The sequence below is a fragment of the Ammospiza nelsoni genome, chromosome 1 (genome assembly GCF_027579445.1).
Source record: "Ammospiza nelsoni isolate bAmmNel1 chromosome 1, bAmmNel1.pri, whole genome shotgun sequence".
Classification (NCBI taxonomy): domain Eukaryota; kingdom Metazoa; phylum Chordata; class Aves; order Passeriformes; family Passerellidae; genus Ammospiza; species Ammospiza nelsoni.
The window spans coordinates 13,762,918-13,781,527 of record NC_080633.1 but is presented as its reverse complement, the minus strand read 5'-3'; the positions used below and the strand labels follow the sequence as shown (position 1 = coordinate 13,781,527).

At 38.7% G+C, this 18,610-nt stretch overlaps 1 long non-coding RNA gene across 1 annotated transcript; it reads left to right on the top strand.

The window, feature by feature from the left end:
- Nucleotides 1–91: 91 nt before the first annotated feature.
- On the top strand, nt 92–17,903 carry LOC132077657 (uncharacterized). Its single transcript, XR_009419091.1, has 3 exons — nt 92–148; nt 17,320–17,414; nt 17,803–17,903. It is a non-coding gene; the product is annotated as an uncharacterized LOC132077657 (long non-coding RNA).
- The last annotated feature ends 707 nt before the right edge of the window (nt 17,904–18,610 follow it).

Below are 18,610 nucleotides of genomic sequence, written 5' to 3'. Positions count from 1 at the left end.
GCAGGCCTGATTTTTACAGGCCACAGCTGTAGCCAATAAGAAGAGTGTTATAAAAGAGTGGATTGGTAGGAACTGGTGTCAGTTGCCTACTGTGAGGACAAGGAAGAGTCAGTGCCTGGAGGAGATGCCTACAAGAAGCATCAAGGAGGTATGGAACTCTTGCAATATAGAACTCCTGCAATGTAATGATAACAACCAACCAATATTCAAGTTGCATGTTAGACAAATTCTACTTCATTTGAGTGCCAAAAAGGGCATGGTAGGGGTGTGTGTTACAGGTAGTTCAAGGATGCAGAACCTTGTGCCAGCCTAATGTTTTTGTCATAGGAACTACTCTCTGCTCTGCTGTTTGCTCTTCTGAAACCAGCAATAGTAAACCAGGGCATAAATCAACATAACACTTTCTTCCCATGCTAAACTTTATCTTAGTTTAAGGAGTAGGATGCAGTTTGGGTAGGGATTTAAGTGCTTAGATATTGCAGATTCCTTTTCATTTCTGAAATGTTTTCCTTCTTTCTGGCCAATAAAGTAACATGAATTAATGAATTAAAGAAATTAATGTGATTGACTGTTTCTTGTGGCTCAGGGATTCATGCTGTTTGGCTAATCGATGGCTATGAGTGTTGCATGTGTAAGTAGTTATAAACACTTTGTTTTATTCATGCTGACTTTATCACAGAGCATCTTAGTTTGTACTGAGGAGCGCTCCAGGTAGACCATGGCCTGTGCATTCCACCCCAGTGAGGGGTGCTTTCAAAGGGCCTTTTGTTGCTCTGTCAGTGCAAGGCCTAAACATATTCCATAAACTATCTCATAGGATCGGAGAGTGACTGAACTGGAGATGGACAGAATATGGTAAATTATGTTAGGAACAGGCTGGTGATCCTTGAGGGACCCTCTGCAATACGGCCTGTGGCAACATATCTTCTTCCAATCATCTCTTCAGCTCTGGAGTTCTTACCATGTGATAGATTTATACACTTAATTGTCTTTTCTTTAAAGCTATCCAGCTGCTTTCAAACCAATATTGTTAACTTTCTACCTAACGAGGCTGATAAAAATGAAAGATGTTTGTACTTGGTTGGCTTCTTCCATGATCTGGGATTCATCTGGGAATTTGATCTATAGAATCTCTTAGAATTATCCAAATATTTCTGAGTGCCAAATATAACCAACTGAAATATCCAGAGATTAGTAGTTTTCAAACAATTTTTAGACTAAATCTCAAAGTCACAGCAATTTTTTAAAATAGAACTGTTGGTGCTTCCCATTCACAGGATTTTTTGTGACATTAATGTGGTGTAAATAGATAATTTTTACATGGAAATGCAGAATATAAATGGTTGGCTACTGATACATTTTCTTCTACTCTATATGTGTTAATACAGTACCATACCAGTGCTATGGTCATGAGAGATTCTGCTGGTGGAAAACATGATCATGGGACTTGACCTCCTTGGAAGCAAGGACTTCTCCAGGTCATGAAAGGGCAAGTATTCAGCTCATGACTAGTGTAGAAGTCTTTTTCTGTCATAACAGAAATACTGACACCTGGTTTGCACTTGAAAGTGTTCTCAAGGAGGCCTGTCGGGGAGGGATATGAATTTTTTGCTGACATAGCTATGCCAGCAAAAAACCCAGTGCAGAAGCTGCATAAGGAATTCTTTTACCTGTACATTTTACTTCTCTTGAGGGATAGGTGTGGATTGCTCGAGAAGAAGAGTCTTGTTACTGTAATTTCTATATTAACCTTTCTAGTGTAAATCAGCTGTAAGCCTCATCCTGCAGGGACTCATGTGCTAGTTTATCACTGCACACAGAGATGATACATCATAGCTTATGCTTACCTTGCTCCCAAGAATGACCTCCAGAGCAGCTCTAAGAGCAGTGTCACTGTCTCCTGTTCATCTGCTGCCTTCAGGCTTGTCTTACAGCTGCAAGTTCCTGACAATGCCTGAATGTTCATTTTTGGTATCTGTCCTGTTGATGTTCTAGTCTTGGGGATACCTTTGGGCCAAGCTTAGGAGATGGTACAGACAAAACCATTGCTTAGCTGAACTACTTTCAGGAAAAAGAGGGCAGGAGGTAGATGTTGTAAGGGGATAGAACATAAGAACATAAATAAAGGTAGTATAGAATGTAGTCTTACCACCTAAAGAGTTGCAGCTGGGTTAATTATTAGTGGTTTGGACAGGCCTGATTTTAACAGGCCATAGCTGTAGCCAATAAGAAGAGTGTTATAAAAGAGTGGATTGGTTGGTTGAGGGAGAACTGTAGTCAGGTGGCTGCTGTGAGGACGAGGAAGAGTCAGTGCCTGGAGGAGCTGCCTATGAGAAACATCAAGGAGGTATGAAACTCTAGCAATATGGAACCCTTGAGATATAATGACAAGATATAACAATGAAAAGGAGGGAAAGGAGCGCCCTAGTAGTGAAGCTTTTGATGTGCAGCATGCAAACTAAGGGATGAGAAGTACAAAAGTGGAATTTTCCTTAGGTGAATCGGTTCTAGCATAAATAAGCATGTGGGAACACTTGGTGGATCATGATTGTCCTTTGCTAGTGCTACATGCCCTACCATAAGTAACAAGTAGCTCTAAAGAAATTGGTAGTGGAACAGGGGAGTAGAAATGGTTTGAGTGAGCTCAGGTTATGACTTGAAACCTTCCCTTGTCTCTTACCATGCTCTTCCTGTAAAATAATTGTTCATTTAGAAATTCTACCTTAGAATTGATGCCCTAAAGTGTGGGCTCATAATTGTTGCAGGAAGGACTCCTTTTTCTTTATGGAGAGACAACTCAACTAGAAATTGCGGCTAACCTCCAGTGTGTAGATATTTTGTATTGGTTAAGTTACTTCATAACATCTGAAGTGAAGGCTGGACCAGATACCAGAATACATTATTTGCACTAGTAGAAATAATTTCACATCATACTCTGCAGGAATTCAGACTTGTTCTATTTTTGGGCTTGAAACAGGAACAGCTTGAACAAGCTAGGTGATGTTTTATTTGAGACAAAGGTTTCTTTTTTCCTCAAAGGTTTTTTTAAGACATGAGGAATGCCCATTTCAAATAATACTGCCAGGGTTAGATCTGCAAATGTAAGCTCTGTGCCTGTGCACTGAGGTTGATTAATCAGCCAAGGTTAATTGAAATTGGTATTTTCATGCGAAGTCCTAGAGACTCACTTTGGAAATGCATGAATCTGCAGGTCTGCAGTCTCCCTGACAGATAAATCTAGTCTTGAGGATTGCAAATTCGATCCCTGCTGTTACCAGTCCAACCACAGGGGCCATTTAACAAAAGATCCCCGAGTTAATGATTGCTGTTCTATGACAGGGATATTGGACTTATTATACACTGAACACAAAGGTCTCTGATCCATATTTGTGCCTTGTTTCCTGCTTGGGATTCAGCACCACATGGTGGTAACTGTCTGCTTCATGCAGGAAAGAGTTCTGCTGTGATATCAGTGAGTGATAATATCAGAAGAACATCCATTTCCCATGAATTTAAACTATTACTGCAGTTAGGTGCAATTATTGAGAATCCCTGTAGAGATGTACAAAAAATGTTGTCTCTGCCCAAAGATGTTGATTCTGGAATGTAGCAGTGCCAGTCTGACATGCTTAGTTTGGGGTCTCAGTGGCTGCTACAAATTGTACCCTGGAAAATGGTTACTAGGGCTATAAAGTACAGTGCTGCATTTCAAGCTCTATTTTAAGTATCAGTGGCTTTGTCAAACTATACATGTAATTTAAATCGAATTTATATGGTGAAAATAAGTTGAAGAGGAACCAATGGAATAAGATGACTTCATAACAAAGAATATTGACTTTGCATATTAACTTCATTAACTTAATGCAGTCTCTTGTGTATTGGGAAATTGTTCAAGTGAGAATAATAGCTTTTGAACTACTTACAGGCTAATAGGTAGTGATTGTAGTCACTAAGACTTTGAATAGCTGTGGCTGTTGATTACACAGATTAAATGTGAGTGCAGTTTTCAATATGGGAGATTTTCAAAAAACTAATTTTCTGTCCTTCATTTTGACTTTCATGGCTAATGACACTGACTTCTAATGCATATTAAATTCTGAGAGTGGGAAATTAAATTCCTCTTCTGTCTCAGACATGACTGCAGAAGCTCCCATATGCTTATTTTAAATTGTTCAAGAATGAAGCTGTCAAATATAAGGTTGCATTAGTGGAAATTCTCATACAGTGGGACATGCTCTGTTGAAACAGCTACAGCTGATTGGTTATAGATGATTGTAGTGTTCATAGCACTAATTTTTTATGCACTCCTTCCTTATGTGTTTTTCTCTTCATTTCTGAACTGTGTGCTCGTCTCTGCATCCGCTGTGATTTCTCACTGAATGCTGGTTCCCAAGTTCTTTCTCTATTCTCCCCTTTTTTTTTCCTCTTTTTTTTTTCTCCAGGACCTAATTATGAAACAGCTTCAAATAAATACAATTTTTTAACAAAAAACATTCTGCTTCCTGTGAACAATGGGCTGAATTTTTCTCTTTATTCTTGGGGAGTTCTTATTCAGTTGGAGTGCTTTGCAGTTGGCTAGGCCTGAGATTTCTGGGAGCTGTAATTGTGTCTCATTAATTCTTACAGTAATGTAGGGTAACTATAAGGAGCATGCAATTAGTGGTCTGGTCAATGAATAGAGCAGTTAATCAGCAGACAAAGGATGGGGCTCAGGACCTATTAGGCTGAAAGGAAGTGTTACTATTGTCACAGGCAGTAGGAATGCATGCAGACATGCCTTCAAGTTGAACTGTTTAAGGGAACTGTGTATGTGTTTTGATAAACCAGTTTTCCTACCTATTCCACTACTTGAGAGAGATTCATTTAAGCTTGCCTGCTAGAAGTCAGAGACCATAGCAGGGGTTTCCAGCAGGCTGAATGGGCTTAGTGTATTCTCTCACCTTAAGAGGCAGCCCCAGGGTTTATCAAAAATAAAAAGCGGCTGAAGGGATGCAAGGCATCCTTAGCTGTTCCTCCTCCTCCTCCTGCTCAGAAAAATGGTTGGTGAATGTAAAGTTTAAATCAGCCATTGTGTGATTGTCAGTCAGTCATACTCAGCATGTTTGTCTTCATAATGAACCTTGTTTGTTCTGAATGGCTGTGCTTTCAGTGCATGTAAATGTATGCAAATACTCATAACAGTTTAAAAATGGTGGCTCTTATGGTAACAAATAACCTCTCCTACTTTTATGAAGACCTGACTTTTACTATATCTAGGGTTTAAAATGCAAAAATGACTCCAACTTTTGACAATGCTTCAGGGTATTTTGTTAGCTTCAGATCAGAACTTCCAGTTGTTTCTGCCTTTGAAAAAATATGAATCTCATGAATCCTGTGAAATGTTATGACATATGATGATTATTAAGAAAAAAGCTTTATCAATAAAACACTGCCCTTGAGTAACTCTTATTTCTAGTAGGCAATGCTTCAAATAAAAAGTCATTTCTTCTCCTAAGTTAAGCAGACACTTGGCATAAAAAAGCAGTAATTAAAATAACTTTTTTTGGGGAAAAAAAGGGAATCGAACTTTTATTAAACTTATATTCAGAGCCTAGTGTTTTTCTCAAAACTGAAAGTAATTTTCAACTGTCTTCTTTGTATTAACAGGTCTGTGGTTTTATCTCATGATATTCACATCAGCAGCAAGTAATGTTAGAAGAATAAAGTCTCTCAGGCTTTATATTAAGGATTCAATTATTCTGTATAATTAGCCCTGATTTGTTAAATATTTGAAACATTTTCTACTCTTAGGTATGGAACAGTGTACTGGAGTGATCAAAACCATAAATAACTTGTACCTTTACTCAGAAAATGCTTTTTTATCAAATAATAAGAAAGATTAAGCCTAAATCTCTCTCTTTTTCTGTTTGGATTTTATTCCTACAAGAAATATCACTTTTGTCCACAATCTCTCATGTATTTCTATTCCCTTGAAATACAAAGAGGCAATGGATTCTGGTATAAATTAGGTAGATTTAATGAAATTTATGAGTTGTAACTTGTGCCTTGAATATAAAATACTTGAGTGAGGCATAAGGTATTTTGCTGATGCCATTGTTGTCACCTGTCTGGTTTTTTCATTCTTCTGTGCATGTTTTTTGAAACACTTAGGGAGCTGTGGAGTCTTGGGAATAACAGTTTCTATATGCCATACATAGCAAATCTTTCCAAGGTCATAATTTTCTGTCTTCTTTTAAAGAAGCAGGGCAGACCTACCCTGAAAAATGAGAAAGTGGTATTACTTCCCTACTCAGAAGCTGTTACCTCATATACATGCTACTTTCCCAGTGTGTGATACTGCTGAGAGAAACCACTGAACATATCTTTTTTAACCTGAGATTTGGAATAATAAGCTCTTTAAGTCCAAAATGGTGACTCTAAGGGTGCCTCCTTAACTGCAGTTCAGCCCAGGTGACACCTAAATCCCATGAGCAGCTTTCCTGTTCCATGGTGGGTGCAGCCAAGGTCCAAACCAGCTCCATGGGGGCAGAGCTTGTTCCCTGCTCTGGCAGCTTGACTGGGATGCAGGAAGCAGATGCTATGGGATCAGAATTACCTGGGACAGCTGATCTGTTCCCAGAGCTCACAATATCCTTGAACAGCTTCATCTCCTCCTGAAATGCAGTGACAGCAGCTGCTGCCGCCAGAAAAATGGAGCAGCTCCCTTTTACATAACATTTTAGTAGCTAGATATTCACCCAAGAGATGTCTGGATGGGCTTGTATCCATTCTGTGTATTGCCTTGCAGGCCACCCTAGCTCCTAGAGTAGAGGCTAGACTGAGCTAGAGCTAAAAGAAAATAGTGCTGGTCCTTGAATGTCTTTACAGATGAAATGGTTTGTCAGGAATTTGAACCAGAATCAATTCAGTGACCCAGAAGAGTATATGGAGTATTGGTGTGCAGCTTGCTCTGTGCAATTTGTCACAGCAAATAAGCTGCTCTATAGGCTACTTGCTACAATTGTTGTATAACATTTTCTAGATACAGTTTCTTTAGCAAACTTGCCTGAAAGAGCATGATTAAAATGACCAGGAAAAGGAACAGGTAGTCTTTCTGATGGCTGTGCTGAAAGAAAATTTCTTGTGACTGTTGTTACTTATTTCACTCCAGTCTATAGTAAAGAAAGAAGTAAAACTCTTCCTGACTAGGAGTTGTTCCAGCTGTATTTGAACTGTGATGGTTTGGGCCATCTGTGTGCAACTTAGAAATGATGGTTGACATGGTGATATTGTCACTATGTTGCAGAATTTCTCTGCATATCTGCTTTAGTTCCCAAATACTTGATGGCAGGAAAATGAATGCTGTACTTTGAGAGTAAGTTTTGACTTGTGTATCAGAGAGACTGGTGGCATTGGAAAGACTTGTTTTCTTGCAGAGACCTAAAAAAAGCAATGCAGAAAATGTCCACATTGGAACAGCATGATGCCAGGTAATAATTTACAGAAAGATCAATTTTTTTAAAGAATGAAATATGTAATTGAAAGACCAGAGGAGGATAGGGGAGATGATTTGACTCCAAAGATGCCCTTAGACTAATCCTCAAATCTATGAGAAGGATTTTTGGACAGTATGAACTTCTCTCGGGGGAAAGGCCATTGTGATCAGAATCTGCCCAGAGCTGACACACCTTGGTTTGAATCTCTGCACTGTCAGCTGCTGTGCTTGCATCAACTCCAAGTTTCATGTGATCCCTGAGTTGCACATAACTTTCTTCCTATCCACATTTATGTCTTACTACTATCACAAAGGAGGAACAGTCATACGGGATCAGACTAAACATCTGTCTAGCTGGGTATCCTGTTTCTGACAGCAGCCTGGGGTAGAGTATAAGAAAATGTCAAGCACGTAATGATCCCTTCTTGGTGTACTCTCCTACCTTCTACTGAATCATGGTTTTGGGACTTCCTGAGCCAGAACTAATGCTGACATTTTTCATCCCTCCTCACAGTTCCATTAGTGGTGCTACCCTTGAGACTTACTTTTTTTTTTTTTTAACAAGTCTTTTGCCTTTTGTATAAGAACTTTTATTTTTTTAATGTGGTGTCTTACACAGGCACTCTTTCTTACAATGAACTGCTAAGCTTATATATCTTTTTCCCTGTTTAAATTCCTCTTTGGAATTCTTTTCTTCCTTGACATCTATCAGAATAAGTTTGTTGCTAATTTATTTCCATTTACTTTGTTAGTTAGCTGCTCATTAATGTGATGGGAAGGGTGTGGGGGATCCCTAGGGAGGCTGCTGGCTGTACAGGCTTCAGCAGGATGGCTCCATTTTAGCTGCTGTGCTAGAGAACAGGGAGGACTTAAGGTACTCCGTCCAAGACAAAATTTTTGAAACCTAACAGTTGCAGGAGCCTTCAATTCCAGAAACCTCACATTTCTCTGTGAGACAAGCTTGTTGTGCAACCCAGGTCCCAGCATGACAGGAAGCAAGCCAATTGCCACTGACACAGGCTTTGAATGATGTGGATAATCAAACAGTAAAATAATTTATTTGGCTTCTTGTTCCCAGCAAGTTGTGACTGGTCCTTTTCTAAATCAAGCCTTGTCTGCAGAGGATAAATGGTGCTGCACTGCACGCTGCCTTCCCTCCCCCTTCCTTGCAGCAGGAAGTAAAAGCGTCTGTGGAAGAACTTTGGTGTGAGCAAACACAATCTTGAGCCAGGAAATGTTTATGCAAGAGCATGTGAGGACCTGAAGGAAAATGTAGATCTAAAAAAATCCTGTACCTAACAACTGCTTCCCTCACCTCATCAAATGTAAAGGAATTTAAAATTTCTCAGTGTTTTAGTGCATGCGGTCTTTAAGAAAAATAACAAAATCTTCTATGACTACTATAATTTTGAGTTAGATCAGTTCTTTTTCACTTCAGTGTTTACTATGTCTGTTGGAGAACTTGATAAACCAGTGTTGGTTTCAGGAGGAGTGGATCCCTATCCTTTGTGGCTATAGGTATATAAGTCCCTGGGCTCCTACATTGAAAAAATAGCTTATTTAACATATCTTACCACCAAACTGTTACAACTGTAACAATTCTGACTACACAAATTCTTATCTAGATGTAAATGAATAAGAAGGGAGGAGTGCTCTCTAAAAGCTTCATACATGGGAAAGAAAGAAGAAATATTACTGAGTCCTTCTTTGTCACTTAGTTGCCAAAGCCAGCTATGACAAAGAGTTTATAGTTTTTTCTGTTGCTGCTTTTGCATGCTGATAGGTTTAAATGGAGTGATTAAACCCCTGGAACACGAGATGCAGTTTGTGTCAGCTAATCCAGTGCTGACCCCAACTTTCTCATCTCTGTGGGAAGGTTCTCTTCTGCTCCAGCATCTTGTCAGCTACTTTGACTGCACTTAATCCTACTCATATTTTGTGGTGTAGGCCAGGCCAAAAATATGTTCTCATAATTTGGGCCAGGCAAATTAGAAAGGCTTTGCCTGCTAGGCACGCTCATTATTTTATTGCTCAAATGTTTCACTGTGAAATCAATGTATTTTTCTTTCTCTGTGTCACAACAAAAATAGTCTAGAATCACCTGCTTTTCCATTGTTGTCCCCTTCATGTCCAGTTCTCAATTTTGATGCTATGCAGGACTCTTTATGCACCTCTGTTTTTCAGATTTTTCTCCCCCATCCATCAACTGACCCTCAGATTTAGAATCCTCCTTTGTTGCCACATGGCATCCCTATTGCCAATCATCTGTCAGGGTCAGCCAAATATTGCTGTTCTTGTTATTGACAAACAGATAAAAGAATCTGGTGAGTTACCTGCTATAATAAACTAAAAAATAACTTTCTGTCATGAGTAACTTGTGTCCTGTTTTTGAATTCTATTCCTGAAGTCTTGTTTGTTGCGGTCAATTTTCAATGGATTGATAGTAGGTTAATGTTATGTTTTCAGGATCTGTACTGCTTGAGAGCACAGGAGGTTGGAGAGCACTTGTAGGAGGACTAGCAGCAATGCTAACCACTTCTTTTTTGAGGTTTTCAGTCACTCAGAGTAATATAGTCCTTAAAAAAGTGTGCTTAAAATTTCAAAGATGTGATTTTTTTTGCTTATGCTAAGGAACCCTTCCCATCCTTTGGAATAAAAAACCTGGTAATAAACTGGGACTTGGAGGTTAGAACTTTGTATATGTAAAAAGTTTTGTTTATTATCCTCATGGATTGGACTAATAGCTATCAACAAAGCAGACTATGCTGTTGGTGGGGAATGAGCTTTACAAGAAATTTTATGAGTTTTGGGAAATAAAACCATACACATTCTATCTTTTACATGAATGTCTCTGACTTAAAAACCGCCAACTTCACTCAGATGGAGTATAGTACTCCTTTTCATCCACTTGTTTTTATTTTGATTTATTGAATGAAGGTAGATGATGAGCTAGAGGATACAAAGAGAGTGCATGTATGCCAGAACCTCAGTCAGGATTATAGGCTAAAATTAAAATAAGAATTATAAGTACATACAGCTATGGTTACATGAGGGTTTGTGTGTTTTCTTTGCTGGTTTGTCATGAAAGGTTTTTTGTTTGTTTTTTAATTGTATTTTTTTAGATTTTAATTTTTTGTAATTTTTTAAATTATGACAAATGTTGTATTCGTCTCCAAATGTTGAATCTTTTGCTGCATTTGTGTTTTGGAAAACTTGCACTGTGCTTCCCTCTCATACTGCTACTACTACTTCTATTAATAATTATAGTTGAGTAATGTTTAAGGCATGCTAACTACAACAAGAATACGCAAGAGAGTTCTCTCATTTTGGGGAACTCCTTCTGACAAAGAGACAAACCAAAGTGCACAAATGGAAACTGTATTCAGTAGCACAGGTTATGGGAACTGAGTGTATTAGTAGCAATATTGTTACTGAGGTTTTTGAAGGCTTCAAGGAAAGGAGAGGATGAAAGTGGACTTGAAGAATAATGAAGTTGCCATCTAGTTATTTCTGGGGATTTCAGGGAGACAGCACTGCAGAGAGCACCAACAAGGTTGCTTAGGGGACTTAGGGGCTTATCTGGGCTGCTTGATACACAAAACACAGGAGTCTGAAAAATGGGCTGCATATGAAAGTAAAAAATTAAGTATCTTATGTTTTAAGTAGAAGAGCATGCTGTATGAAAAGTGATACCCTAGTTACAGTGAAGGAAGGGCATGGATCCAGTGAGTCATGGATGAACTCTCAGTCTCCAAGGCCAGGCAGCTCTTGGGCACTGCCTGTCTGTGCTGATGGTCTGGACAGGTGGGGCTGGGTCTTACAGACACCCAGAGTCTGAATCCACTCCTCCACTCCTGCTTTATCTTCATGAGGTGGAGTGGCTGTTGAAATCTGACTTTGCATGTGTGTTAATCATCACCTGGTTCATTATGAAACTATTTATAACGTTTTAGTAGCCCTGTCTGAGCCCTGTCTCCCATCCCTGACACATTGCCAAGACCCCATCGTTTGTATCCAGCCTCAAATTAGCTGTTGTTTTGTGCAATGTCATATTGCAGCTGCTCCTAAAGTTGTGCTTGCAAATCCACATTCTGCAGTTGTAGGATGATGCTCATGTGCCCCTTTATGGATGCTGCTGATACTCTGAATTGTAAAGCTGTTGATATTCTGCTGTACTGAACACAGAAACTGAGGAGGCTTTGAGTAAATATGAGCAGGATGCACAGCTCACCAGAGCAGCTTTTAATGAAAGTGGAGGCAGGCTGTTGGCAAGGTGTCATACAGGAATGGCTGAAACTTACCTGACAGGTTCTACACAAAATTTAAGAGATTTAAATAATTTTTTTGAATAGTCAATTTATCTTGTGTGCTGAGTATTCACTGCAGCCTCTCCATCCATTCCTCTCCCAGATTTATCGTGCTGCAACTCTTTTACTCACCACATTTTCTGCCTTTAAAATCAAGACTTTCATCCTGATTGCCTCCTCTTTCTCAGCCTTCTGCATGAGGCTTCCCCTGCCCGGGACGTGCATTCCAAAGAATTAGGGGCAAGTGTCTTGTGAGTTGAATAAGAATGGTGATAATGCAAGATTGAGTGATACAGCCCCTTTGCTGTCCTTTTCACTTATGAATTTTAAATAATATTTATTCCCCGAAATTCAGAGAATAAAATTCAGCTATGAATTTTAAATAATTATTCCCTGAAATTATGTCAATGTTTTACTGACTTGTAGCTTACCATTGGGTTTATTAATTGTATTTTTAAAACCTAATGCCTGCTATCTTACCCATTGTTTTATAGATGTGTAAAGGGCTCTGAAAGCGGCTACATGGTGGAATTTAGCAGTGCATGATACATTTTATTAGGATTAAGAGCTTGTAAATTAATATAGAATTTCTGAGAGCTTCAGAATATACCTGCCTGAAAAATTAGCAGTAGTGACTTGATATGATATTTGTAGGTTTGCTTTTAGTTTGCAGAATGTCTCTGAGAGACAAGCTTCCTGCTAGCCAATTTATTTTTCAGATAACAGGGACTGTCAAGAAGTACATTCAGAAGGAAAACACAGTAATTAATTTGTCACTGAAACCTGAGGGGTCCTCTTCCTCATATAGGTGATAATGAAGGTTTTGCATGTAATTAGCAGGAATAATTAGCACATTTCTGGTAACAAATAGACTGAGTGGTTCTCTGCAAATAAATTAATTGTTGTGCTAACACAGGCAATTGTCTCTTTATTGTCTGACAATGCCCCTTGTTTGCACTAAAGCCTATTTCCGACCTTAGCAGCTTTTCACAAATATGAAAGAGAATCTATAAAATTGTACCTCATCCATCTGCTTTTAAGAAACTTCAGGACCACCAAGGGACTTGTTTGTTGAGACTTGTTAAACAATTTATAATCGTGAATGTTTTTTTCACTATATTAACAAATGGATTGTTCAAATCAGCTTAGTGGTAAACCAGAAAACCAACACTAATCAATCAAACGCTTTTCTGAGCATCTAGGAGAAGAAATGCCTCTGAAAAATAATACAGCAGTAAATTCACAGTGAAGACGAACAAATCCCAGAATTCCACACATAATCACACAATGAAGCAGTACAGGTTTTATGTGGTAGATGTTCCTCATAATGCAGAATCACACTGTGATGTGTGCTCCCTCTGCCTCACGGCTGTAAAAAGTGAAGGTGTCACAGGTCTGCTAAAACTCATCCTCTGAGCAGCCTTAGTCTAGGCAAGGCTTACTTTGCCTATACTGTCTTCATTTACTCTTTTCAGAAGATCTAAAAAGCTACAATTGAGCTAGGCTTTCTACTTCAGGTATTTTGTTTCATCATTTTTCTTTCTCTTTCCTTTCCCCCCCGTGTTTCCTCTGCTTAGGCACAACTGTCATCTCAGCAATAAGCTTACATTAGCTTCTGGGTCTTCATAAATATGGAAACTGTTGGTTATGGTGAAGCCTGCAGATATATTTCATCCCTCCCATGTGCCTGTGGAGAAGATAGAAGAGGAAATAGAGAATATTTAGTTGGAAGATGGGGTGTTGCATATATATGATTGGGTAAAATAATAAACTTTGTTCAGGGGAGGTATTGCTGTTCCTATGTTTTTCTAGAGTAGTAATTTTTCAGTCTTCCACTGAAATGGCAACAGTGAGAATATAACTGATAGGTGTCCCTTTTCCTTTGAGGGTAGGGTTATCGTGCTTTGCCAAAATAACAATTCATCATTTCACTGCCAAATGAGTATTTATATTGATGTTTTGATTTTTATATTTTCATTTTCCCTTCATTATATTTTTATATTTGTGTTTTGATTTTTATATTTTCATTTTCCCTTGCTTTTCTCTAGCCATGGAACTGTGCAGTACAGTTAAATCTTGAAACATAATGTCAGCAATTATTGGAATTAATGTATCAAACTGTAACAGAAACCAGTCCTGCATTTTTCAGTGAAAGTGTTGTTTAATAGCAATGGTTTCCTAAAAATAAATAAAAAAAATTAAAAAGAGGCAATCTCCAGCTTCCCAAATGGGTGTTGTCTGGCATTATACATCAGTGGAAATTTAACCATTGGATCTACACTTCCCATTTTCCTGCCTTGTTGGGGAAATGCTACTCATTGTAGCTATATTCCATTGTTCTTGTCACTGTTGACTAGGATGGGTACAAGAATACGGAAACCACCATCAAAAAAACCTTCACAGCCAAACAGTGCTTTTGCAAGTGTCTGTACCATTGTGAAATTTAACACTTGCCCAAACATGTGGCTGGTTGACTTCAATGCCTTCTCACCAGTGCATTGCATGTCAGCCAGACAACTCCTGTTGTGCATCGTGTCAGGTGCTGAGTTGTCGTCTATGCTGAGTGAAACTTTGTAAGTATAAAAATAATGCTTACTAAGAACACATAAAAACTTGCATCTATCAGATTTTCCCAGGGATATCCTGCAAAAAAATTTGGACTTCCTCTACTGTTTGCTTCTGTGACCATCATTGGTTGTCATGCCAAGGTATCTTCTGTCTAGAAATGATCCTGTGGAGAGGGATGTAAGCCTTGGATATTGTGCAATCAAGCCTTTTACTTTTTGCAGGAAATTTCTCAGTCCTGAACTAAGATTTGGACTTTATTGTCCACATAGGAGAAGACTTATTAACAATGTTAGTATTAATTGATGGTTTATGTGGAAGTGGAGGCACAAGTGGTTGATGAAAGCTGTCTCAGATTGGGGAAGAGGGATTCTGGATGGGCTGACTCAATATCAGGGTAGGACTTCTGAATTGTTTGGAAAATGTGGCTTCCATGAGATGTAGAGGAGTGTCCTTCAAGCCTTGTTACCTCTTTCTGTCTGGTGGATCTTTAGGATGCCACTGTTCTGTTGCTGTATCCAGAGTGAATTTTCTATCCTATTTTTCTTCCCTGTACATATCCAAGTGCACAGCCAGCACTTTCACTTGTTGTGTTGTGCTTGGTGCTGGCTGCTCTCTGCCTCTCTTTAGCTACTCTCAAAAACCCCCACTGACCAAGATGGTGGCCCTGCATGAATTAAATAATACAAAGCTTGAAGGAAAACCAGTTTTATGCTAGCAGCAGAGGCAGAAAAGCATTCCAGTTTTTCTGATTCAGTCTTCCATCAGTGTCTTCATTGTTGAGCCATGGGGCTTATGAGGTAACTTGGCCAAGTCATACAACATTCTTCTCAAAGAAGAGAAATATTTTATGATAATTTTAAAATATTATAACATTTTCCTTTTTTGTTACTGCAAAATTGTGTTCCTTTTGTATGTTGCTGATTGTCAACAGCTAGAAAAGCGAAATTGAGCAAAGGATTATTCATGTCACATGGAGGTGGCAGTAGAAGCCCTGGTACAGCCTGGCAGAATAATTGACACAATCTGTGACCCACTGTGTGCTCCCTGTGCTCTCCAGGGTCCCCTCAGCTTTGGATGCCAGTGCATAACCTGTCCCCAGTGCCTGCAGCTCCTCCTTGCTGCCCTCCCAGGACAGCCCTGTCCATGTGTGGGGTGCACAATGAACCCCAGGGTGGGTGGGCAGGCCAGCTGTGTGATTCTGTGACGAGCCAAGATGTGCCCATGCCCAGGGGCTGTCCCTGAGGGGTGCAAGGTCAGTGTTGGCAGCACAGCTGGCTCCAGACAGCTCCAGGCCTCGGTGTGTGTGCAGCCACAGGGCTGGGCATCACCAGACAGTGTGGTAAGTGACTGTGTAATTTGTACTGGTGACAAATGTTGACAGAAGAAAGATAAAATCTAGGATTAATATTGTCCTCATTAAAATGTTTCCTTTGGTGCTAATTCTGCCTGCTGAGATATGCTACTTGAACTGCTGCTGTACACAAAATTTGGTAGGATGAACCAAGTTTAATTCCTCAGCTTTTAAGTAAAGCATGAGTTTTCTTTTTAAATAAAGGCAAGATTTTTTACTTCTGTTGTTTTGTAAATTTTTATATGTGATGACAGCCTTGTGGTGGTGAAATAAATGTCTTCTCCCTTTGTGTTCCACTTGTAACAATGTGCTAAATTCATGTTCTTTATATTTCGCTCTATGAAGCCACTTGCAGAATGGTTATCCAAACCAAAATAAAGTGTCAGTTGCTCATCCTGCACCTCAGTGCTTTATCTATGTTTTCCCAAAATTGAAAAAAATCAGGGTGTGATAGATCTTAGCAAATTTCTACTGTGGCTTTATAACAATCAAATAACACCAGAACCTCTGGGAATCACACATAATGTCATGGTACATGACAGTGGGGGATGCAGACATAAGATTTTGTAATGTTTGCCCCAATCATGTTCTAGAAAGCTTTCTAATATTGTCCCAAATCCAGTACAGAAGGAGAGAACTTAAGCAAACAGGTAGTTTAACTTTCCATGCTCCTTTTCTCTGAAGGCTAAAGAGTACTGATAACTTTCAAAGGAATAACTTTCTGGAATTTGCTTTTAGCATTGCTGGTAGCCTGACTTTACATAGTAGGATTAGCTGAGGACATTTACAAGAGCTGGAAAAGGTTTTCTTTGACTGTTGTTTAGATTTTTTATTTTGCTCTTGATTTAATTTTAATCTAATCTCTTCTGGGCACCAAGCAGAGCTGAAAAGTGAGTGACGTTTTATCTAAATTGAAGTGACAGCAATTGATCAGGTTTTCATCATCTGTCTTTGCTGTCATTGGTGCTTCCTCTGTGATCTGCAATTGACTGAGAGAAATGAAAACTTAATTGAATTCTTTAGTTCTCTAGTTGTTTATTTATGGATAGGTACGTTGAAGCATGGTGATGTAGGACAGAGTTCTCTTTCTTGCTATGAATAAAAAGTTTGATTTCATTAAAAGCAGGGACATATTTGACTTTCGTGAAAAAGCAGGATGAAATTTAGCTTGGTATCATGACTTGGGAGTTTGTCATGGTGACTGATGATAGAACAGAGAGCTGGTCACCTTGGTGAGGTTTCAGGTAATGCTTATCTCCCCATTTTTAATTTGTTACTGACAAAAGAACTGAGAAGGTTTTTAGAAAATGCATTTTGCAAAAATATGCTGGTAGCACTACCTTTTTGGAACTTGAGAAATACCTGGTACAGTCTTCAAAAAAAATCCCCAAAAATATTTTGTTTTCCCTTCTGCTTTAGTTTCCCTCATTAAAAAATGACATTGATTTGGATATTGTGCTTTGTGGATTTTGCACCATTAGAACAACAGTGTTACTGTGCATTAAGTAGTCAAGAAGAAAAGCAAAATTCAGCCTTGTCAAAGGAAAATTAACCTCATAAATGTTTGTGAGGAATAAAAAGCATGTAATTATCAGTTTTTTTTTTTTTTTTTTTTTCAGATGCCAGAAGTATTATCTTAAACTTGGAAAGGCAGATATTTTAATTGTCTTATGGCACATGGTCACTATAAGACTTTTCAGAGGTATTTTTCCAGGTAGATATATTGTCTATGCCAACTCCTGTAATCATTGTGTATTGATTCCACCAACACATGGGGAATTCTAGTCCAAGTTAAATATTAATAGAGTTTCCTGCTTGCAAGCTCTCTGCTGCTTTTCTGCTTAGCAAATAAGCTCCTTGCCCAAGGATTTGGTCAAGTGACAGAGGAAAAAGCCCAAATCACCAAAACAATACCTTAAACTTTAGTTTGTTTGATTTTCTTTAGAATGGACCAGGACATAATTTTAACCTTTTTTCATTGAGTAATTATATTTCCAAATGTCATGACATTGAATAAAATTCAGGGCTTTGAGGGGTATATATGATATTTACTGTGATAAATGCCCTTGAATTCTTATTGCTAATTATCCCTACATTGGCAGAACTGATGTAAGTCTTACAGCAAACATTGACAGCTCATGTTATTAGGAAGCACAGAAGAAAGATCTAAGAATTACCAAAGACTGGTGTGTACAGTGAAGGTAAAGACTTTAATTTTATTTTTTTTTATTTCCCATGTGTTGGTGGCTTTTCTCCTGTATTAGAAGCCAAAATAAATGTTGTCTCGGAGCAACAGCCTTTTTTTTGTTCAGATCTTTATGCATTGCTCCATCATAATGATGCTCACTGAAGTTCACCAACAAAACACCTTGCAACATTTATGCTCTCACAATCTGCAAATTGAGGATAGCAGCTAAGCTTTTGTTGGGTATTTTTACCACTCTCGAGGGGTAAAAATGGTTTCTACAAGCATTAGAATTAAAACATTCCTAACACTAATCCCATGTTTCTAGCAGTCTAGTAAACAACTCTTATTAAAATTATAGGTAATACTGGAAAATATTTCATCATAGGAAAAGAGGTTCTTGGGGCAGTTTCTTCTTCTGCCTCCTGAGAGTATTATTATTTTAAATTTCTCATCAATTGTAGCCTGATTTAATCTGAATGAATGGTCTTGGTGTGAAAGCTGCTGTGGGTGGCCCTGTCCCTTTCTTGTCTGAGGAGTGTTTATTGCTTTGATAGTAGGAAATGAAATCATATGCAGTGGGCTGGTGTAGATGTCACTGCATGCTGGAATCTAAAGATATGAAAATATATTTGGTGGCAAAGTGGCAAAGTTTGGGGGTGGCTCCTGTGAGAAGCCACCAGAATCTTCCCCTGTGCTTGACAGAGCCAGAGCAGAACCAAAGC